Raw genomic sequence first — 24,393 nt, 5'->3', positions numbered from 1 at the left:
CGGTGAAGCTTCTGTATTCCCGGTACGCTGCCCCCCCTCGGCTCGAGTTGTCCGCTCGGGTAAGCCAGGTCTAGAACAAACACCCAGGTTCTGAACCTAGAATAACTCAACTTCATGCCGGATCCCTAGTAGGAACGCTTATCTGCATCATGTGCATTTTTTTACTTAGGGGACTCAACACAGGGGTTGGGTCCGTCTAGGAATAGCAACCTGAAACAGAAAAGACCATCCTGATGCATCCTGCTTACTGCTTGTGCATGTTATTTGCTTTGGACTTGCATGCTGACCGGTTTTGAATATTGGAAAATTTTGAAAAAAAAAAAGAAGAAAAAAAGAAGAAAGAAATAGCAGTGTATAGGGTTAATCTTCTACTTTGAAAAAATAACAATAGTGTCGAAACTCTAAAATATATATATAGTGTCGAAACTCTAAAAAACTATTTTATTTTTAATAGTTTGTTTTACTAAAAGCAAAGGAAAAATAAAAAAAAGAGTCTTTATTTTTGGAAATTGTTCGCAGAAAAAGAAAAAGAAAAGAGTCTTTATTTTAGTTTGGGAATAGGTTGTTTTATTATTTGTTGAAGATGAAAAGAAAAAAAAAGTCGTTATTCTGTCTTGTTTTCAAAAAATAGAAAAGGAAAATAGTTTGTCTTGCCATAAAAGATGAATATGGAAAAAGTCTTGTTTTTTTTAGAAAAATAATAATAATTTTTTTTATTTATGAAATGCCAAAAAAAAAAATGAAAAGAGTCGTGTTTTGAAAGTGGTTTTATTATTTGCTTATGAAATGCCAAAAATGAAAATGAAAAAGAGTCTTGTTTTTTTTAAAAAAAATAATATATATATATATAAAATAAAATAAAAATATATATATATATATAGTTTGTTTTATTCCCGAACTACGCGGGTTTGATTCTCACCGGATGTGAGATACGTAGGCAACCCTCATCGGGTCCAACCTCCCCTTTTTGCTAAAATAACCAAAAACAAATAAATAAACAAAAAATATGTCAAAGTTTTAATTTTGTCATAAATAAGTAGGGTGATGATGTTTTGTCAAAAATAGCCGAATGTTCCCGAAAGGGACGCCGGAAGGCTGACTTTGCATAAACAGCCACTTTTTGGGTCATGTTTAAGATTTGGTCCAGTTGACCCCCACATCCTTAAAAATCTTCGTCCCCGATGCGTTGAAAGGTCGTGTTTGCAATATTGAGTTTTCTATTTTTGAAAAATGATAAAAAGAGTCATAAATAAGTCGGGTGATGCTGTTTTTGTCAAAAATAGCCGAATGTTCCCGAAAGGGACGCCGGAAGGCTAACTTTGTATAAACAGCCACCTTGGGTCATTTTTTTTAGGATTTTGGTCCAGTTGACCCACACAGCCTTAAAAATCTTCGTCCCCGAGGCGCTGAAGGGCCGTGTTTGCAACACCAGGTTTTTATTGTAACTTGAAAAAAAAAACAAAGAGTCAGCGGTCAGGTGAATACCGTTTGAATTTTTTGTCATAATAAGCCGAGCCAGCTTCGGCAGCTCGAAATAGCCTTAGAGTATCTTTCAGTTGTCGAAAGGCTATTTTCGTAAAAGAACGGACAAGTTTGTAAAGTGTCATAAAATAATCCTCCCCGGCCTCAAAATTCATGTGAAATTTGGAAGGGGCCACATTTGCAAAAATAACTGTTTGGTTGCATTTGTCAAACGGAGAAAGGGAGCTGGCATTTTGTTTTTGAGTTTGTAAAGCTTTTGATTAGAATATGTGGGTTGTTTGATTTTCGAGTTTTTAAGTCATCCTTAAACCTCTGAAACCCAGTTTGTTTTATTATGAAAATTGATAAAAAAAAACATGTTTCATTGTGGCCCGAACTACGCAAGATTTGATTCATGCGGGGTCATGATACGTAGGCAATCTCCATAAGATTCGACCATGACAAAAAAGAAAAAAAATGAAAAAGAATGAAAAAAAAAGAAAAAGAAAAATAGAATGAAAAAAAATCGAAAAAAAGAAGAAAAATGAAAAAAAAAGAAAAAAAAGGGAAAAAGATGTTGTTAATAATGAGGACCGACTGAGTCCATTCTAACCTGTTTTTTTTTAAATCACAAGGAAAGTTAAGGTGGTTGGTTTGTGGTAAGCCGGAAATACAAGATCCAGAAGCACACTTTGCGGGGATCAGGCCTGATGACAGAAGCACTTGAATCCTACTGGGGACTTGTTGACTAAGGTTGATGATATTGAAGTTGGCAATGGTCTGGGCAATACTGATGCGAGGCTCAGTGGCTTAGATGCCAGTGTTGACAAAGTGGGAGGACGCTCCGTTCCTTGGTTGGCAAGAAAGAAGCTTTTGGTGGCTTATTTTGTTGTCATTTCTGTTGTCCGGATTATTTTTAGAGTTGTAATTCGGATATTGTCTTGTGTCAAACTTTCTTATCTTTCCATTTTGTCATAGCAAAGTTTTGTCCAGGTTGTTTTAGGATTTTATTCTGGTTTGTTTTTGTTTGTTTTGTTATTCAAACCATTTCGCCGGTAGTCTAATGCAAAATCCGGTCTTTTATTATTTCCAGTCTTCTTTTTGTTTGGTCCTTTTATCATTTTTGTTCAGCGCCGATTCTGGTGACATGACATGCGCACACAGTTTGGGCCTGATCTTAAAAGATAATCATAAAACCATTGGGAGGTGATCGGAACATTTAAAAGAAAATAAGGATGGTTTGAGATTATTCGGAGCTCGAGTCAAGTGGAACTAGGGCAAGTAAAACACAAAGAAAACCGTTTAAAAGCAAGATTCGCCAAATTGGCATGAGGGTCGTTCATGATAATGAGAGTGAGAGTGTCTCCCAACAGTGCTTTAGAAATGACAAATGAAAAGCAAATGTTGAATATAATTGTCAAGTCCAGCACCATCAGAAGAGACTATAAATCTATGTTCAATTGTATTGTTTTCACTTGGCATGTTTTAAAGACTGGAATGATGAAGGCATTTCATTCTGCTACCTAAACACTTTATCCTTCGTTACCCCTTTTGAGCCTTGTTTATTTTCTTCTTTCATACCCCTCTTTCGGAGTCAGTAGCAAAGAGTAGAAACACAAACATAAAAGATAAGAAAAGAAAAGGAAAAAGAAAAAAAAGAAAAAAAAAACAAAAAAAAATCAACAAAACGACAAAAGAAAAATGAAAAAAAAGAAGAAAAGAAAAATGATAACAAAAAAATAAAAGAAAGTCAGAAGAAAACAGAGGAATTGGGAACTACGTTTGACCTGATTCCTCAAAGAGGATACGTAGGTGCTTCACGGCTCGGTCATAGGGTGCATAATGACCATAATGGTCATAGTGCGCATAGTAAAAAAAAAATTAAAAAATCCCCAAGCAAGAAACTGGAGCAAGGGTTGCGCTTGTTGTAAACAAATATGGTTCCGAGGGTTGTAATTTTGAACCCCAAATTGATTTGTTTTTGAGACTTTAATACCCTTTATTTCTAGCCTATCCAAAACCCACATTACGGTCCAAAGAAAGATCTTTTGATCAGCCTTCAAAAGATGCCAAGTCAGACAAATGAGAGTCTTACCGGTGAACATAACATTCTGTTCCACAGCAGAAAGGACTCTAATCCTCAGCAGAAAGAGTCATATCGGCAACACTCCAAATCCCAGCTGTAAAGTGATACAACTAAGAGAGTCTTATCGGTGAAAATCTTCACGGACACCATAAGACGATAAAAGCTGAGAGAAAACCAAAATGAGAGAGACTTGATAATGAAAACCCTTTGGGCACTATAAGTCGAATAAGATTGAGAATTAGATGGGGAATCGCCAAATGAAGATCCTGAAAGACGATTGACGGCGGAGGATAGGCCACATATGCATGTCATGACCATTAGAGTCGGTATCTGCGTTTGATAGGTTTTTTTATTTATAGTTTCTCTTGTCAAAGAGTCATCTTTTTCCTTTGTCTTTTGTTTTGTTCCTTTTTTATCTTTCTCTTTTCATAGAAATTTTCCCCAGTAGAGTCTGTTTGGTCAGAACAAGTGAGAATTGACTTCAAAATATGTCATCAGCTTTACAATTATGCAAGATGAGATCTGGCTAGTACATCCAAGTGTTGTAATCAGCAAGGAACAAGCGCGAGACCAGTGTCAAGAAAGATATCCCTAGCAAAAGGGAATTGACAAAAGGATTGACGAGTGTCAAGAGGGATATCCCAGCCGAAATCAAAGGTTATTGAAACCTCAAGGCCGAGGCCCGTGGACAAAGCAAGGAGAGTAGTGGGCATGATTTGGGAAATTCATACTAGACTAAAAGGTCGGGGAAATGCCAGTTTCCGAGCTATGCCACAAAAGAAGTGGGATATCCCCAGCGGAAAGGGATTATCCCCAGCAAATAATATCATCCCCAACAAGTTGTGGAACGCAGAGCAAGGAAGGAGAAAGGGAAAACCATCCCAGTAGGAGTATCATAACCAACCACCGCGTTTTAAACTAACAAAATTTGTTTGATTTGAAACAGGTAAAGGAAATGGCATTGATGACAGAAATGCATGCCACAAGGGATATTATCAAACTGGGGCAGAAAATTTTTCTTTCATTTAGAAAATTTTCTAGAAGTCAGGTACCATTTGGGGAAGAATAAAGATAACACCAGTCTCAAGGGAAGTGGTCTTTGAACTAGTGTTGCCCCCAACATAATAAGTTTCAATGGAGGAAGTTGTTCCCCAGCAGACAGAACAAAGGGATGAAACTTGTGCTCAGAAAAGCAAAAGGTCAGTATCATTCCCAACAGCCTTCCGAAGAGTGAAGCACTAGTTCTGAAGGAATCAGAATCCCCCAGCAGTGTTATCCTCGACAGCGTTATCCCCAGCTGATTACATTTTATCCCCCAACAGGTAAGTAAATAATTCTCCAACAGTGTTATCCCCAGCAGTTTCGAGGAGTCCAACACAAGTTTGGTGAAAATTGGTATCCTCAGCAGTTCCTTTCGGGGAAAGGCAAAACGAGTCTTAAGGGAGGTAGTCTTCGAAGGAAGAAGCTAGCAAAAAAAAAAAGAGAAAAAAAAGAGAAAAAAAGGGAAGTAGTTTGCAGAGGAATGAAACATCCTACTTAAAAGGAAGTAGTTTTGGAAGGAGTAAGATAACATATTTACTCAGCAGAGTTATCCTCAGCAGTGTTATCCCCAGCAGGGTTACTCAGCAGTTCGCAGTGTTATCCCCAGCGGATCATCGAGATGTAGAAGCATCCTCGACAGAGTTTCGACCAAGTTTCAAGAGGGTCAGACAACCTAGAGTGGGTCAGGAAGAAAAGGAAAATTCATACCCAGCAAAAATAATCCCCAACAAGTTTTGAGGTAAGACATTTTCAAGTTTTGAGGATATTTTGGGTTCATCCGCCCTCGAATAGGATATTTTGGGTTCATCCGCCCTCGAATAAGATATTTTGGGTTCATCCACCCTCAAATAGGATTTTATTTCCAAAGTTGTTGAAGTCAGGAGCCCCTCTGAAGAACAGAAGGCGTTTTATTTTTAAAAAGTTGTTGAAATCTCGCCAACCTAAAGAAAGGAATGACATTTTATTTTTAAAAGTTGTTGAAGTCAGGAGCCCACCTGAAGAGAGGAAAGGCGTTTTATTTTTAAAAAGTTATTGAAATTTCGCCAGCCTAAAGAAAGGAATGACATTTTTATTTTTAAGTTGTTATTGAAGTCAGGAGCCCGCCTGAAGAGAGGAAGGGCGTTTTATTTTCAAAGTTGTTGTTGAAATCAGGAGCTCGCCTGAAGAGAGGAATGGCGTTTTATTTTATAAAGTTGTTGAAATTTCGCCAACCTAAAGAAAGGAATGGCGTTTTGTTTTTAAAGTTGTTATTGAAGTCAGGAGCCCGCCTGAAGAGAGGAAAGTCGTTTTATTTTTAAAAGTTGTTGAAATCTCGCCAACCTAAAGAAAGGAATGGCATTTTATTTTTAAAGTTGTTGTTGAAGTCAGGAGACCGCCTGAAGAGAGGAATGACGTTTATTTTTAAAGATATTGTTGAAGTCAGGAGCCCGCCTGAAGAGAGGAATGACGTTTATTTTTAAAGTTATTGTTGAAGTCAGGAGCCCGCCTAAAGAGAGGAATGACGTTTATTTTAAAAGTTGTTTGTTGAAGTCAGGAGCCCGCCTGAAGAGAGGAATGTCGTTTATTTTAAAAGTTGTTTGTTGAAGTCAGGAGCCCGCCTGAAGAGAGGAAAGACGTTTTTATTTTTAAAGTTGTTGAAGTCAGAAGCCCTCCTGAAGAGAGGAAAGGCGTTTTATTTTTAAAAGTTGTTGAAATCTCACCAACCTAAAGAAAGGAATCGCATTTTATTTTTAAAGTTGTTGTTGAAGTCAGAAGCCCGCCTGAAGAGAGGAATGACGTTTATTTTTAAAGTTATTGTTGAAGTCAGGAGCCCGCCTGAAGAGAGGAATGGCGTTTATTTTAAAAGTTGTTTGTTGAAGTCAGGAGCCCGCCTGAAGAGAGGAATGGCGTTTATTTTAAAAGTTGTTGTTGAAGTCAAGAGCCCGCCTGAAGAGAGGAATGACATTTTATTTTTTAAAGTTGTTGAAATTTTGCCAACCTAAAGAAAGGAATGGCGTTTTATTTTTAAAGTTTTTATTGAAGTCAGGAGCCCGCCTGAAGAGAGGAAAGGCGTTTTATTTTTAAAAGTTGTTGAAATATCACCAACCTAAAAAAAAGAATGGCATTTTATTTTTAAAGTTGTTGTTGAAGTCAGGAGCCCGCCTGAAGAGAGGAATGGCGTTTATTTTTAAAGTTGTTGTTGAAGTCAGGAGCCCGCCTGAAGAGAGGTATGGCGTTTATTTTTAAAGTTATTGTTGAAGTCAGGAGCCCGCCTGAAGAGAGGAATGGCGTTTATTTTAAAAGTTGTTTGTTGAAGTCAGGAGCCCGCCTGAAGAGAGGAATGACGTTTATTTTAAAAGTTGTTTGTTGAAGTCAGGAGCCCGCCTGAAAAGAGGAAAGGCGTTTTTATTTTTAAAGTTGTTGAAGTCAGGAGCCCGCCTGAAGAGAGGAAAGACATTTTATTTTTAAAAGTTGTTGAAATCTCGCCAACCTAAAGAAAGGAATGACATTTTATTTTTAAAGTTGTTGTTGAAGTCAGGAGCCCGCCTGAAGAGAGGAATGGCGTTTATTTTTAAAGTTATTGTTGAAGTCAGGAGCCCGCCTGAAGAGAGGAATGACGTTTATTTTAAAAGTTGTTTGTTGAAGTCAGGAGCCCGCCTGAAGAGAGGAATGACGTTTATTTTTAAAGTTGTTGTTGAAGTCAGGAGCCCGCCTGAATAGAGGAATGACGTTTATTTTAAAAGTTGTTTGTTTGAAGTCAGGAGCCCGCCTGAAGAGAGGAATGGCGTTTTATTTTTAAAGTTGTTTAAATCTCGCCAACCTAAAGAAAGGAATGACATTTTATTTTCAAAATTGTTGAAGTCACGAGCCCGCCTGAAGAGAGGAAAGACGTTTATTTTCAAAGTTGTTGTTGAAATCAGGAGCCCGCCTGAAGAGAGGAAAGGCGTTTTTATTTTTTAAAGTTGTTGAAGTCAGGAGCCCGCCTGAAGAGAGGAAAGGCGTTTTATTTTTAAAAGTTGTTGAAATCTCTCCAACCTAAAGAAAGGAATGGCATTTTATTTTTAAAGTTGTTATTGAAGTCAGGAGCCCGCCTGAAGAGAGGAATGACGTTTATTTTTAAAGTTGTTGTTGAAGTCAGGAGCCCGCCTGAAGAGAGGAATGACGTTTATTTTTCAAAGTTATTGTTGAAATCAGAAGCCCGCCTGAAGAGAGGAAAGGCGTTTATTTTTCAAAGTTGTTGAAGTCAGGAGCCCACCTGAAGAGAGGAAAGGCGTTTATTTTTCAAAGTTGTTGTTGAGTCTTATACTGCAGATCTTGAAAGCAATAACCCCACCGGAAGGCAGAAGGTTACAACAGGAATCCCCAGCAGGAAACAATATCAATCCCCAGCACCGGGAAGCAGAAGGTGGCAACAAGAGGTCCCAGCACAAATTCAAGCGCGTGAGTCAAAAGGAAGAAAAGACGCGTCTTGAAAGAAGCGGCATGTGAACATTAAATTATGCCCAACATAACAAATCTGATGAAGAAAGCCGTATCCCCAGAGGAACCGCCGAAAAGCTTAATGAAGAAAGTCATGTCCCCAGCGGACCGAACAAAATGATGAAAACTGGTATTCAGAAAAGCAAAGGGCCAGTGTCATCCCCAAATTCGCGGAAGAAAAGCACCGGAGGAAACATAAGCCGACAAGAAAGCAATGCAACAAGAACAAGTTGCAGTCTAACCTAGCTTCTTGTTTTCTTTTAAGCACGGTGTAACAAGGAGATCGGTAAGCAGTGGTAATAGCACGCAACAGCAGCAACCTTGCAGTCCCAGGGTAGTCCCAGCTACCAAAACTTCCCGAACTACATTAACCTGATTCCCCTTTAGCCAGGGATATGTAGGAAACCTTTAAAGCAAAGGTTCGGTTAAATCTTTTTCAAAAAAATGCTTCACACGGAGTACTCGGATGGGCAAAAATCGCTCACTTTATCTTTGCACGAAAACCCTTCGTGTCTTCGGGCAAAGAGGGGCAGCTGTAAGCACGTGATTTTTGCCCTATGAAAGAATTACTCCCAAAAAATTCAAAATAAAATGATTTTCCTTGGTGTGCAATTTTGAGAATTTTTGTGACATTTTTGGATAATTATTTGTATTTGTCTGTGCATGTTTATTTGTTAAATTAATAAAAAATACAAAAATATGTCGCATTTTGCATGTAGGATTTAATTCTACAATTGTTAGTAATTAAGTTTGTTTTACAAAAATTGAAAATTACAAAAATAGGCATCTTTTGCATTTTTAGCATTTAATGTCCAATTATACAATTTTATGCTTAATTATTACTTAATTGTGCATTAATTGTTATTGGGAGTTAATTTGCGCTTTTATAACTTAATTTAGTTCTTAATAATAATTTAAGGATTTTTAGAATTTAGTTTTAGAAAAATAAAAGAAGAAAAGAGAGCAAAAAATACAAAAAAATCGGAATTGGGCTCTTCTTCTAATTCAAGCTACAAGCCCAAGAATACCCAACTTTCCCCATGATCCGGTCCATCTCCACATGGGTCGACCTGGTCCGCCCCATAACCCCAATACCTAACCCCTTTTCATTTTTCATTTTTTCCCAAAACAAAACAAAACAAAAAAAAAAACCAAACCCTAAACTAAACTATCCGCCCCCCACCCTCTCTTCTTCTTCTCCAACTCCCCGAGCTCCCCAACCATGGCAGCTACCCTTTCCCCCTCTGCCTCACCTTCGCACACACGCACAGCCCCTCCGGTGACCAACCACAACACCCATCGACGACCTCACATCCAAAATAACCAACGTCCATGGCTGCCATGGCTAGCGCTGCCACTGCTGCGCCTTCGTCTTCTCCATGGCGAGCTCAGGCTCGTCCATGGACTGCCCTCCACTGCCATCTCCGAGCTTCTGCTAAGTTGTCGCTGCCTTAGCACCGTCCAAACGACAACCAGTCCAAGCACCACCATCTTTTGCTTCGTCTTCAACATACCAACTGACCACATTCTCGTTGAAACCAAACGACCACGTCCAACTTCATCGATGCTGTCGCTGCTACTCCCAAAGCCAAGCCCGTTCAGCATCTGCTTGGGCTGCGATGTTGCTGCTTTGTCAAGCAGCTGAACTTAAAACCAAATCGCGCAGCTTCACTTTTTCCGGCGCCTCCAGTCCAAAAAAGAGACTCACCATTTCGCTTATTCAAGCTTTGGTCGAGGTTTGTCGAAACAGTCCATACATAGTTCGAGTTCGTCGTTGTTCAAGTTTATCGTCGTTCCAATCCGGTTAGTGGTTTAACCAATTCGTGTTTATCGTTTTTCTTATTTTTCTTCAGTTTGTTTCATGTTTGTTTCATTTGTTCTTGTTTATTTTTAGGTAGAAATTGTTAGTAATTATAATGTTTTTATTTTTAAGTTGAAGTTCAATGAATTTTGTCTTTAGTTTGTTCTGTTAATTTTAAAAGGATTTAGTATAGAAGAGTGTTAGTTTAAATCATTTGAATCCATCATGTTTGTTATTTAATATGGATTTAATGCATGTTTATTCTTTGTTTGAAGTTCATCCAGTAATTTAATTTGAGTTTGTTTTGGTTTTTGACTTGTTGATTTAGTTTGAATCATATATCTTTGTTGTTAATATTGTTGTCTCTTTTGCTCATTCATTTTTTGTCTAAGTTAACTAGGATTGGTTCCCAATATGGCTAATTTATTCACATTAATTTGATGTTGTTCAATTTGTATTCATGTGATTTGTTGTTGAATTTGTTTAGAAATTGGTCATATTTACTATATTTTGGTTGAGATTGATTAGGTGAATTGGTTATAGCTGATGGGGTAGTTTGATAAATTGCAGTACGTTCAGGGGTAAAATGGTAATTGCAATAAGGTCGGAGGGGTAGTTTTGGAATTAAACATTTTGAATAATTCTTTATGTTAAGCATGAGGGACAAGATGTAATGAGTTGGGGTTGATATAATTGTTTAATATAATGGGGGACAAGACATAATAGGTTGGGAATAATTCTTTAGTTTAATATAGTGGGGGACAAGACACAAAATAGTAGGGAATAATTCATTTGTTTAAGAAAGTAGGAAACAAAGCATGCTTTGAGGGGAATATTTCGGGTTGGGGATTCAAGACAAGAGTCTTGTTATAAATAGAGTCATTTGACACATTTTAGAGGAGGACTTTTACACTTAGGAGCTTGAAGACTTGAGAGAAAAGACTTGAACTTGAAAGACTTACTTAGAGAGAGAGGAATACATTCTGAAAATCTGAAGAGAGTGTGATAGAGTTTAAAAAGAGAAAACAAAAACAAAGTGAGAAACGAGTTTAGTTTCGGGTTTTAATAAACGCGTGGGTTGTTGCTGTTTAGTTGGTTGACATACTTTTGGGTTTGTTCTATTAAGTTGTTCGGTTTTTCTTCAAAGTTTTCTGGGCCTTGAATCTGGTTCGAATTTGTTGTTGTTGGGTTGCTTCTGTTGCTGTGTATTTGCACTACTACTGCTTTAACTGATCTTCATCTTCTTTCCTTACTTTCCAAATACCAGGTACACAATCTGATACACTGGTTCATCTTGTAAGCCACTCGAAGCATGAACGCAAAAATGAGAAAGATTTGAAGTTGTAATTTAATGTAGTCTTTTCTTTCTTTTACTGTCTGTATGTATAATTTTCCATGCGTTACCATGTAAACTCTTTAAACAACTCACTTTCGAAACTTAACTATAATAACTCGAAAGTATGTAAATAAAGTAGGACCTTATCTTCATTTATTTTAGAAAATGAAAAATAGAAAATATAGTCATGCTAAGATTATCCTTTTAAAAATAATGAGACGAGCCTCGCCAAATAAAAATGCAAATTGCGGGGCCCTCAATAATTGGTTATAATAAATACTTAGAATTTGGGATGGACTGTTTAGTGAATTTCACTGCCTTCCCCAAAGACAATAACGCGTTAGACTCTTTAGGCGCGATTTAATTAATCTTACCTTCTTAAACTCGGGTGCGCATTTCATGCGACCCAAATCCAAATCCCAAAACATTGAATAAAACTGTGTTCCGGATTGCGGGTGCATTTCATGTGACGCAATCCAAAGACATGTTTTTAAACGATGTTCACATTCTTTTTAAAATATAATAATAAAAGCGCTAAAGAGTTAAAACTTGCACAAGAGCGCATAATTGTATAAAATCAGATAAACAAGCCGAATATGACAGTTGAGCGACCGTGCTAGAACCACGGAATTCGGGAGTGCCTAACACCTTCTCCCAGGTTAACAGAATTCCTTATCCGGATTTCTGGTTCGCAGACTGTAATATGGAGTCATTCTTTTCCTCGATTCGGGATTAAATTGGTGACTTGGGACACCCTAAATCTCTCAAGTGGCGACTCTGAAATAAATAAATAAATCCCGTTTCGATTGTCCTTTAATTGAAAAAAACTCGTTCACCCCTCGCGGGGGCGGAAAAAGGAGGTGTGACAATCTCAATCTTACTAAAATCCATGTCTTTTATGTGTCAAAACAAGCTAAAGAACGGATTAAGCTATGCCTCTGATCGACGGCGGCGTGTGAACAGTGAGATTCAGGATTATTGCTCGACAGCGGATTTGCCGGAAATTAGGGTTTGTTCTTGAACAAACGACGGAGTTTGGGGCTAAGCAACTTGATTTTCTGCTAATATATTTTAATGTTTTTCAACGTATCACGCTGTATTTTCTTGTATTTCATTATATTCATTGTCTTTTTTTCAATTGTAATTCAATGTATCTCATTGTATTCCATGTATTTCATTGTATTCACTATCTTTTTTTCTCATTGTATTTCAATGTATCCCGCTGTATTCTATGTATTTCATTGTATTCACTGTCTCCCTATATGCCATGAATGTATTCATATATTTTTTTTAATTAATATAATTTATGTATTCAGATGTATTATATAATTTCTCTGAAGATTGCTATGTTTTTGGGGTATTTTTCGGTTGAAAATCTTTTTTATAACTGAAATACAAAATTTATGTGTTATAATTGAGTTTCACTACAACAAATTTGGTTATCGGTTACAAATTATTTCGTCACTTAAAATCTTTATTTCGTCACAAAAAACCTTTTGCGGCGAATAAAAATTGTCAATTATTCATCCTTAAAAGTGGGTCACTAAAGGTATACAAAGACAACTTAGTATTTCGTCGTTAAATAAAGATAGATTAACTACGAAACTCTTTTTTGGTCCCCAAATGCATAGTATTTACGACGAAATTGTTTGTCAGAAAAAGTATTGAAAATCTGCAGGTGATAATGTATTTTCGTCACTAAAAAAATTATTAATAACAACGAAAATACCTTGTCACTAATTATTTAGTTCAATTAGTGACAATGTCAATTGTCTCTAAAGTTACATGTATTTTGTAACTGAAAAAATGTGATTTCGTCACTAAAGACGACATTTTATATACAAAAAAATATTTCGTCCCTAAATGAATAAATTAGCGACGACTTTGCTTTTACAAAAATGATTTGCGATTTTGTAGTTGAAAACTATCATGTCGTCGCTAAAAATATTACGTTTACCGACAAAATAAAATTGTCACTGCCAGTGCACATTTTATATTTATGTTGGATATGGTCGTACGAGCTCAGGATGATATGCTCATGCTTATATTGTTTGTCTGAGAATTTTAAATGTTGATACTTGCCTTTCCTAGCCAGAGATAAATGGATAAAGATAATGAAAAGTAAATCTTTGGAGACCCTTTTATTATTGAGAAGTTGTTTACCTGCTTTCCAGCTTTATGAGCTTATTTTGCTTTATGAAATCTATGATTCCCTCACATTTTTACCATATTATCATTGAACCATTAGTAAGTATCGAAGTCGACCTCCCGTCTCTAATTTTTCGAGATTAGACGGGATATTCACTAGGTACACGTTATTTTCGTACTCATGCTACACTTGCTGTGTATTTTTGTTGCACAGGTTCATGTGTGGCTAGTGGCTGAGTGGCATAGCGGCGTGGTTGATACGGAGACTTAGGTGAGCTGCTTTGTCGAGACGAACCACAGCCAGTAGAGTCCCCTTCAGAGTATTGTATTGTATTTTCATTTCTGTCCACCTTGTATTCCGGATAGTTACTATAATTTATTTCCTTCTTAGTAAATGTTCATGCACTTGTGACACAAGGTTCTGGGATGATTATTGGGTATCTTGTATTTACTTCCAAACATTCTTTTATTTACATTGTAAAGATTGTCTTTTATTAGTAAAATTGAAGGACAATCATAGTTTTTAAAATTATTAAAACGAGAACTTAATTGTAAATGCCTAATTTTTGCCTTGTATATATATATATATATATATATATATATATATATATATGTATGTATGTATGTATGTATGTATGTATGTATGTATGTATGTATGTATGTATGTATGTATGTATGTATGTATGTATGTATGTATGTATGTATGTATGTATGTATGTATGTATGTATGTGTGTGTGTGTGTGTGTGTGTGTATGTGTTTGTTCTTATTTGTGTATGTATAGGTTTTAAGAATTGAGTAATGGTTTGATAAACGGGGTACGAATTGGGCTAGTATAATTTAATTAAAGTTGTGCCAAAATTGGCCTAAAATTTGAGCCCAAATAGCCCAAATCCGGTCCAAAAGGGGGCTGCCAAGAAGAGCTTAAAACAACGTAGTTTTGTCTTGAAACTACGTCGTTTTGGTAAAGTGACAAGATTCAATCTCATCCACCCATCTTGATTTAATCCAACGGTCCTAGTTTGATCTTCATCCTAGGTATTTAAAGCCTAAAATCCCCAAAAATTTGCCCTATTTCCCCCTTATTTCCTCTCTCTTCTTTCCCTCTCATTCTTCTCTTTTCTCTCTCTATTCACTCTCTCTACGCCGCCCCAGCTCCGCCCACCGCCGCCTGCCGGAAATTGCTGCCGCCAGCGGACCACCTCCAAACACCTCCAAATTCACGCCACGTAATATCCACAACTTCCTCTTTCCATATCTCCAAACCAAATCCTAAAAAAATCCCTCAAACTCCTTGAATCTTAGATCTAGGAAACTTTCTCGTCACTTTTTTGTCCAAATTCTTGAAGCTCCAACCACTACCACCCCAAAATACCTACATCAATGGATAGAGCTCCTCAAGACCTAGATATTGATGTCAATTCTACCCCAAAAATCCGGCGACCAAAATTCGGCCTAATTCCGGCGACCTCCCGTAACACCCTCTGTGGCATACCACCATTTTTTCGGCCTTTTGATGTGTAAAATGGTAAAATACTATTCTTTTCATGGCTGATTTTTTTTATTTTTATTTTTATTTTTCAGATTTTATTTTTGTCTATTATTAATTATTTTAGCATTAGTTTTTGAAGTTTGAAATGTTAAATTTTCTGTTTTTGCACTTGTTGAAGTAGTAAAATTGTTTTGTATTGATAAAAGTGAGGTAATGAAAAATACTTAAGAGTATATGGTACTTGTTTGGTTGTTTGTTTACTGCTTCAAGACTCTTTGAGTACAACACTCAAAAGTCAAATTGTTTGGTAAGAAAATGTAGACCTTTGGACATTATTTGAATAAAGTCTATCTTTGAATAGTGGAGAGCAGATTTTGTTTGAAATACTTGACAAGATTTGAACTAGAAAGTCTTGCTTTTTGAATTTAAGAGCAGATTTTGTAGAAAAATCTGTCAAAAAGATTGATTTTTAATTTTTTGAAATAGTTGGTTGTTTTGATATATAGAGGGGACTCCATTACATTTTGGAGAGGATCATTTTCTGCTTTTGAACATACAACAAAAAAAGAAATTACCAGTTGAAGCATCCTTTAGTAAGCTGAAATTGTAAGTCTTAAGAGTGAATCTTAAAGTGCAAACCTTTTTTTTAGAATAGTATAAGTCCTCTTTAGAGTTTGCTTCTAGGTTTCTTCTCTGAGTTTTCGAGCTGTTTTAACACGGATTTGTTGCTGTTGTGCTGCTATTTTTATGCTGCTTTAGTTGCTGAGCTTCCATTCTTTGTTGCTGTATTTATTATTCTGCGACTCAGGTAACTCTTTAATTTTATGTTGCAGATGTTTTCACATTAACAAGAAAATTTGAACTCATCTTGATTGTTGGGTGCATGTCCATTTAAATAAATGAGTGCTTAGCTAAATTTCTTTATTATTTAAATATATCTTGTTGTAGTTCATATGTAAAATAAATCCTTGGTTAATCAAACACTTTTTTATTCATGTGTTATTCGTCTTTACTATCTATTATAGTATTGATGCATTTAAAATTGAGATGTTCCAAGTAGGTTGCAATGTGCTTAAAGACTCCTTTTGTACCTTTGCAATTCTGGCCAATTTATGAAAAATAACAAAAAAAACATGCTTGAAACCTTTATTTATTTTTACAGATTTTATATGTGACCATCTCTGCTAGGATTTTAGATTTTTTTTTGGTAGAAAGTGGCTAGATCCTAAATAGGTTTTGAAATTGCTAGCTAAAAATAAGGGTTAATGGCTTAGAGCAAAAGAGGCCAGACTTACAATTTAGCCCAGGTAGGCTGTCATAGTAAACCAACATTTGAAATCTATTGGGCTTTCAGCTAGTGCCCATTTCGGAGCCCAATAATTGGTCAAGGCAGATTCTGTCCAATAGGCCCATTGCTTTTAAGAAGTCTATAAATATTTTGTCCATTTATTTCATAGATGTTGGCTCAATGCCATAACTAAGTAAGCAAATTGGCCCATTTTCTCAATAAATAATATGATCTATCTTCAAAATAATACTTACTAGATTAGTTGAATAGACTTATTAAGAATTAGTTAATTTTCATGATGTGTAATAATAATCCAATAACTTAAGTACCTTTAATTAATTTAAACGCTAGGCAACCAGTAGGTTCGTTTTAACTTATTATTATTATTATTATTATTATTATTTCATGGACTCGCTTGCGTAGCGTGATATTAACTCTCAATATTTTAATTCAGTAATCTCATACTATTTTTACTAGCTTTAATTATTTTCTAATTTAATAAACTCTTTGCTAAACTCGCAGATTCGCTTGCATAGCGCGATAGTAACTCTTAATAAATAATTTTTTCAATGCACAAATATAGTAATTTTTCTGAAAGTAATAACGTGTTAATAATTCTTTGTCATGACTATGAATTTGCTTGCGTAGTGATGTTATGACTAAGCCAATAAATTTTGTCTAGATTACACATTCGTTAGTGTAGTGTGATTATGACATTTTATTATTATTATTATTTTAGCAAATAAGTAAAAGCGGACATAAGAAAAGCATAAAAATCAAATAAATCACCGTTTATCCAAGTTTAATTCAAGCCAAATGTAGTCAATAAAGCGACCGTGCTAGAACCACGGGACTCGGGGAATGCCTTACACCTTCTTCCCGATTAACAGAATTCCTTATCCGGACTTTATTTTTGCGGACCAATAGTAAAAGAGTCAAACCTTCCTTTGAATTGGGATTCAAATAAAAGGTGACTTGGAACACCGACAAAAATCAATTCCAAGTGGCGACTCTGTAAATAAAATAATCCCTATTTCAAAATTATCACTTTAATTGGAAAAACTCTTTAACCCATAATCCATAACCCACATTATCTTTTGGAGGGGTAAAAAGGGGTGTGACAGCTCTGGCGACTCTGCTGGGGAACATATTCAAGAATTCGAGCTTGTACATTGACTTTATTTGGCTTTATTAATTTTTTGTATATAACTGTGATCTATTTGGGCATAATGTGCTACTTGCTTGCTCTTTACCGCTTTGATATTGTTGAACTGTTTTATAAATTGTCTTCTTGCGCACCCCCTTTGAGTCTTCTGAATACAACCTCAGGAATCGCGGATACGCGCCCCATTCTTTGTTGAGATAAAGCCGGTGGGCCTGGGCTCCCGGTGAAGGATTATTAGTCACCCATATTTAAGAACGGGGAGGGTCCAGTAGTTAAGCCGGAGAAGTATTGCTCCCGGTACGCTACCCCTTCCCAACTCGAGTTGTTCGCTTGTTTTATGGTCAGTCTAGATATGCCTCATCCCCTAGGACTTTTAAAATATAGAAGAACAAGCCACATGACTGGTTATCCCTAGTAGGATCGTTTTGTTGCATCATATGCACTTGATTTAGCGAAGCTCGGCACAGGGGTCGAGTCCGTATAAGACAGGTATCCTTTTTGAGACCATCATGTTCACTTATGTGCTACTTGTTGCATCATTTGGAAGGCTTGCTTGCATTTGTTGACCGGCTTTAGAAAATTAGTTGGGCGAAAAAAGAAAAAGAAAAGTCATTCCCCAGTTTTGTACAGGTAATTCGTTTTTACCAAATAAAAATAATATAAAAATGGTCTAGTCTTGGTTTGAACTACGCAGGTCCGATTCTCATCGGATGTGAGATACGTAAGCAAACCTCATCGGTTCCGCTCCCCAATTTTAAAAAAAAAAATCAAATATATTTCCCTTTACTTCCTTCTTTAGAAAATAACTTTTTAGAGACCTCAATTTTAAAAAAAAATAAAAAAAATTCAAAAATATCTTCTCCTTTTTTTCTTTTATAAGTCTTTCTTCCACAAAAAAAAATAAATCAAAATCAGATTTTTTTCCTCCAAAAATCACAAAAAAATAAATAAATGAAAAAAAAAATCGAAAATTCCAAAAAATAATTATTGAATTCCAAATTTTTTTTATGCTTCAGAAGTTTTTCTTTCAAAAATTGAAAAAAAAAATTCAAAAATATTTTATTTCTTCTTTAGAAGTGTTTATTTCAAAAAATTCCAAAAAAATAAAATCAAAAAAAAGAAACTTTAAAAATAAAAAAAAATCTTTTTTTTAATTCTTTCTTTCAACAATTCCAAAAACAAAATGAAAAAAAAAATCGAATTTCAAAAAAAAAATCGCTCTTCTTTAGAAGTCTCACATTCAACAATTCAATAAAAAATTAAAATCTAAAAAAAAGTTTCTTTCTTCTTTTGAATCCTTTCTACCAAAAAAAATCCAAAATCATTTTCCTTGTTAGAAGCTTTCGTGGAGTTATTTGTATATGAGTAAAAAACGAGAGTTAGTTTGTGTACTTTATTCCTAATTTTTTCTGAACTATGTAATGATCTGATTCATGCGACATTATGATACGTAGACAATCCCCATCGGATTCGATCATAATCATAGAATTAACTGAGAAAGAAATAAACTAAAAAAAAGAAAGAAAAGAAAAAAAAAAAGAAAAAAAAAGAGTGACAAAAAATAAAAGAGTGACCAAAAAATAAAAAGAAAGGAGAATGCCAAAAAAAAAAAAAGCGACAGAGACAAAAAAATCAAGAGTGATTAAATAGAGGTAGAAATAAAAGAAAAGAGATACATACTTAATGTGTTAGTTAAGACCGGAATGAAACATGCAATCGTTCAAACAAACAGATAAGTTATTATTAGGAGTTCATTTGCAGTATAATTGCTCAGTGAAAGTTGCAGTAACTCCCAGTCAACTACGTATCCAGTGGCCAGTGTTAACCGCCAGAAAGTCTAACTAACAAAAAACTGTGGCCATAAATTCGAACTTATTAAACTGATTCAATTTGATGACATGGCAAAACTTTAACTAACCGATCTAATTTGAGCTTGCTGACATGTCAAACGAGGTGGATAATTAATGCTCATGTGGCTTATGCTTAGCTCAAGGCTTCATAGTTTTTAAACAGGAACATAAAAGAAAAGTGCATATGTACATCTGAATTGAAGTTATACATATGTGCATAACAGATTTTATGTTATAGAAATACTTCATCAAATACAAAACCAAAATCAGAATTTCCATGAAAAAGGAATTTTTCCGAAAAGAAATAGTCCCTAGTATGTTGATTGATCTTTTTTTCCTCGAAAAAAGAAAATTTAACGTACATATTAATTATTCTACATCAATAAAATAGAAAGAGAGACTGAAATAGTTCAAGTTGGAGTATTCAAGAAGCTCGCTACCTCTTTAATTAAGCCGATGCATGGTATGAACTGCTTAATTTACAAAAAGGTCTTACTGAAATGCTTTATCACCGAAGAAAGATGAGAAAGAAATTAAGGACATATATTTTTAATTTCTTCCTCGAAAAAAGAAAGAACATTTCGAATTTTGTTTTAGTAGCTTTAGCATGAAGTTGTAACCTCAAAATTAAAATAATTACCAATTTGTTGGTTGGCAATGGTGCATTTAATTTGTGTTGGTAAAATTCGGTCACGACACGCAGTGGCGGATCAAAGATTTTAAAATTATGGGTGCTCGATGAAAAAAATGAAAAAATTAAGGAGTTTAGTCGTAGGTGCTTGTAAGCATGTAATTTTGACCCGCGCAAATTTTAAAGTTAGTTTTAGTATTTTAATATTTTTAAAACATTTAATTGAGTTTATTTTAATATAATTTTAATCTGTTTTACTTTTAATCCTAATACATAAATTAAAAAAAAACATAAAATAGTTTTATTAGTATAACTTTAGCCTATTTTCTTTACTTTTTACCTTATTATAACATTTAGAAATCTTAAAAAAATAGTTTCATTTTAATATTTAATTTATGTACTTAATTAAGTTTAATTAATATTTTGTAGGAATTTTGAGTTTGCCTTTGTCCAAAAAGAAAGTTTGTAGGTCCAAGGTGTGAGTCCATCTCTTTTAACTTAAACCCATTACACTTGAGCCCAATTCCATCAACGTCTGACCCAGATTCACCCCAATTTTCCTTTCAAATCACAGCCCTTTATTCCATGGCTCCTAGTCTTTCACCCCTTGATATATAAACAAATTTTTTTTCCATCTCACCGGAATTCGACCACCTCCGTACACACACGACCTCCACCAGCCGCACACCCAACCCCTAACACCGGCAGCCGCACCTTCTTCTTCACCTCACTGCCGCCGCACCGCCGCCGGAGAAATCACCAGGCTCACCCCCTAAACTTCTACAACCTAACACCCCCTCATTTCCTTCACCCTAAGGAACAACGGCCAACCCTAGAGAGCAGTAGACCCTCATCCATCCTCCTCCTCACTGTCGCCGCACTTCCGCCGCCGTCAGACCCTCTTATCGCACCACCACCTCCTTCCACCGTTCAACCAGATTTTTATCCTTTCATCTTTAATTTTCAGTTTATTTTCAAATTCAAAAACATATACAAAAAAATGGTTCTGTGGTTTGGTTAAATTTTGATCAAAGTTTCAAAAAGAAAAAATCAAAAAAATACAAACAAAAAGAAATACATTGCTGCCTCTTTCTTCTATTTTCGATTTAGTATTCAAAAAATGGAAGTCGATTGAGCTTGAGGGTGATTCGAATTTGTTGTTGGATTCGCTTGGATTCACCGTTCGAGGTTCGGGTTGAGTTCCTATTTGCCGATTTCATTTTCGGTCATAGGTCGCTGATAATGTTCAATTCTGGGTTTATTGTCCCTATTGATGTCCTTGTTTGCCTTTTCAATTCTCTAATTAAGTGTTATTATTTTGCGGAGTTAATTTTGGCCGAAACAGAGCAAGGACTTTGGCTCCACACTCGAGGTCCAATTCTAAACCGTATTTGCTCTTCAATCTTATGATCTATTTCTCCTGATGCTATAAGTGGAATCTTGATTTTGTTGCCTATTACTTTTCATTCTTGACTGAAATTGCTTCCACTTGTCTAGTTCATCATTTAGTTTATATATCTCTTGCCTTAAGAGAAATAGGTTTAAGTTTCTAAAAGCTTAGGTGAGAATCACTGATTTTAACATGATATTTGGTTTTTTTGCAAAGATGTGTTCGTGGGGTGGGAATATTACTTAAGTGGATAGAATTTCAAACTTCAAATATTTCATAGTTTTGTCATTACTTTATTAATTTATCAGCTAGAAATATGTTTTAGGCCGATCACACTCGGGTAGGCAAATCGTAGGTCGCTTCTTTTATTTTATTCGAGGCGAGAGGTCGTTTCCTTTAGTTTATTATCCGGAAAATACCTTGCAAAATTTATATATATTTTATTCGGGATATGCCCCGAAGTATTTGTATTTGGAGGCCGAAAGTAAAACTTATATTATTTTCATTTTCATTTTTCTTTTACTAGGTGAGAACGACCTTGAGCCTTTTGTGAGTTTATTTTTCTTTTATGTGTTTATTTTTACCTCAATTTGAATATTTTTAAAAGCCAACTAGATCGAGTGCGCAACCGTGACTTTCACGAGACTCGGGAAATGCCTAAGACCTTCTCCCCGAGTCAAATAAACTCCCTTACCTAGAAGTCTGGTGCAGACTTAGTTTTGGATTCCAAAGTATTTCAAAAGAAAAAATTATTGCTAAAAACAGTGACCTAATACACCGAAACAAAATGTCAGGTGGCGACTCTGAAAAGTCCTTTTGAATACAATTCTTTGTCACTTTCAAAATTAAAACCCTTTCGAGCTTCAAAAATCACCTTTATATATTTAAAGAGGGCTAGTGAGGTAAAACAAAGGGGTGTGACAACTTTGACGACTCCGCTGGGGAGTTGCAGGTTCGAGCTGATACTTTGATCTTGTTAGCTTTCTAGAATATTCAGCTGAAGTTTTCATGTGTTTTATTTGATCTTTATTTTGTTTGTCGTTTTATTATTTGCTACCTGTTTATGTATTTACAATTTTTCCTTTATGTGTTATTGCTTTATAACTGTCATCACTTGCATAACCATGTGTCAATTCTTTCTGCAACAAGTCTCGTAGTACGCGTCGCGTATAAGAACTCTTTGTTGAGTCAGCCTTATTTTAGGAGGGGGAGCCGTGAGACGTATGGAGTGGGTGGAAAGCATGAGCAGCCATCATCGACCATATGCTCCCCCGAATTGTCTTGTTAGTGAACCCTAAATGTAGGTCAGCCTTTAGGTCATTTTTATTTGCATCATATCATTGTGACTTAGTAGGGCTCGGTCCTAGGTACCGTGTTCCTTCGTAGAAACCTGTCCAAATTGTGTCAATTGGGCCCATGGCCCAAAAGGACATTCAATCATCACTATATGATACATGTTGCATCTTTGAGGGTAGAAAGGTCATTTGGGGGACTGCTATTTGTAAAAATGAAGCAAGTAGTGCCTAGTTATGTTTTTCTTTCACATCTTTTTCAAGAAAAAGACCAAAAAAAAATGAAAATGAAAAATCCAAAAAGATTTTGTACTTTCCCGTTATTTTTCAAAAACAAAAAAAAAATCCAAAAAGATTTTACATGTCTCATCATTTTTTCAAAAAAGACAAAAAAATATGTTTTCTCCAAATTAATGTTTTTATTTAATTCTCTCCCGTATTCAATCTTTCCGAACTACGCATATCTGATTCTCGTCTTCTGGGGCGAGATACGTAGGCTGCCCAAATAGGGTCTGATCTTCCTAGTGAGTCTTATGTTCTTGGCTTCGGGGGTCGTAGCCAAATCTTGCGTGCCTAGCCACTTTTGACCACATCGGTCGTTTTGCTAAATAGGGCTTTCTTTCAAACTGGCTTGTTTAATTGTGCCTGGAGAGTCTTGAATGCACAATTAGGTGTCTCTTTACTTTAAGGCCCGTCCTGGTCGAATTTGCATGTCTGGCTGCTTTTGGCCACATCGGCTGTTCTTGCAAAATGGGATCATTTTCGCAAAAGTGGTTCAGTGACTCATGTCTTAGAGTCCTAAGTTCACAACAAGGCGTCCTCTCTGTTTAAGGTCCATTTTTTTGAGTTTGCACTTCTAGTCATTTTTTGGCCACATAAGCCATTTCTACAAAATGGGTAATTTCTGCAAAGTAATTTTTCCATGTCTTAGGTCACCTTTGTTGAGTTTGCAATTCTAACCAACTTTTGGCCACGTAAATAACTTTGCAAAAATAGCATTAATCATGTCTTGCATGTGTCCAATAGGAAGTGTTATTGTCTCACATAGTGTTCTAAGGCTTTAACTCTATTTGGTCTTATTTTTCTCATACAGGTATGGATCTATTTGCCGGAACTTGAGCATGACAGATACCCCAGGACCATCGCATTTGGGAGCTTGTTTGAAGAGATTTTTTATATTTTGAGTCTATTTTCATGTTTTCTTTTACTTTCTTATCTTGTCTAGTAGTTTTGAGTCTTTTAGGTGGCGTAAGAGTTTGCCGAGTCTTTTGTCATCGTACTTCTCATTTGTATTTGAAAAACAATAGTTATAAATGAAAATCCAAAAGATTCTTGTTTTTTAGTTTATTTTTTCCATCACTTTTTCAGAACTACACTTGGTTTGATTCATGTGGAACATGATACGTAGGCAACCTACATAGGATTCGATCGAATCATTATTAAGAAAAGGAAAAGAAAAAGAAAAGAAAAAGTTAATGAAGTTGTGGGACGTGAGGGATGAGAGAAAGAAAATAGTGACAATTAGAAAGAAAAGAGAGGAAAGGAAATGAGCAAGCCAAGAAGTGATAGAAAAAAAAGAAAAGAGAAGATTGAAATGAACAAAATTGGGATGATGCCAAATGACCTCGTGACCCTCGAAGTCATTCCAGAACTGTTAATTATTGCTAGGTGCATTGCACGCAATGTGATATTTCTATTTGATAAATGCCCTAACACTAACATGTTGGCTTTATTTTGCTCCTCTTTGGTACTTTAATTGTTATTATAACAGAAGGTGGTTGGTTTGTGGCATTCTAGCGTGTCATCCATACAATACAAGGTCAAAGAGAAAGGTAGTCATGTCTAGCAAAGACTTGGACATAGGTGTTGTTGATTCGTCTAAGGAGATTGTTGAATCAGAATCTGAGTTGAAAGAAGAGGTCCTAAGGTTGAAAGGATAAATGAACAAAATATA

General features: G+C 35.7%; 2 long non-coding RNA genes across 2 annotated transcripts; both read left to right on the top strand.

The window, feature by feature from the left end:
• Nucleotides 1-14,404: 14,404 nt before the first annotated feature.
• Nucleotides 14,405-15,818, top strand: LOC138872630 (uncharacterized). The gene is made up of 2 exons (XR_011401103.1): nt 14,405-14,859; nt 15,657-15,818. It is a non-coding gene; the product is annotated as an uncharacterized lncRNA (long non-coding RNA).
• A 4,568-nt stretch (nt 15,819-20,386) lies between these two features.
• On the top strand, nt 20,387-23,786 carry LOC104212491 (uncharacterized). Its single transcript, XR_707368.2, has 2 exons — nt 20,387-21,129; nt 23,533-23,786. It is a non-coding gene; the product is annotated as an uncharacterized lncRNA (long non-coding RNA).
• The last annotated feature ends 607 nt before the right edge of the window (nt 23,787-24,393 follow it).

The sequence above is a fragment of the Nicotiana sylvestris genome, chromosome 7 (genome assembly GCF_000393655.2).
Source record: "Nicotiana sylvestris chromosome 7, ASM39365v2, whole genome shotgun sequence".
Lineage (NCBI taxonomy): Eukaryota > Viridiplantae > Streptophyta > Magnoliopsida > Solanales > Solanaceae > Nicotiana > Nicotiana sylvestris.
This window is presented reverse-complemented; position numbering and strand designations above follow the sequence as displayed.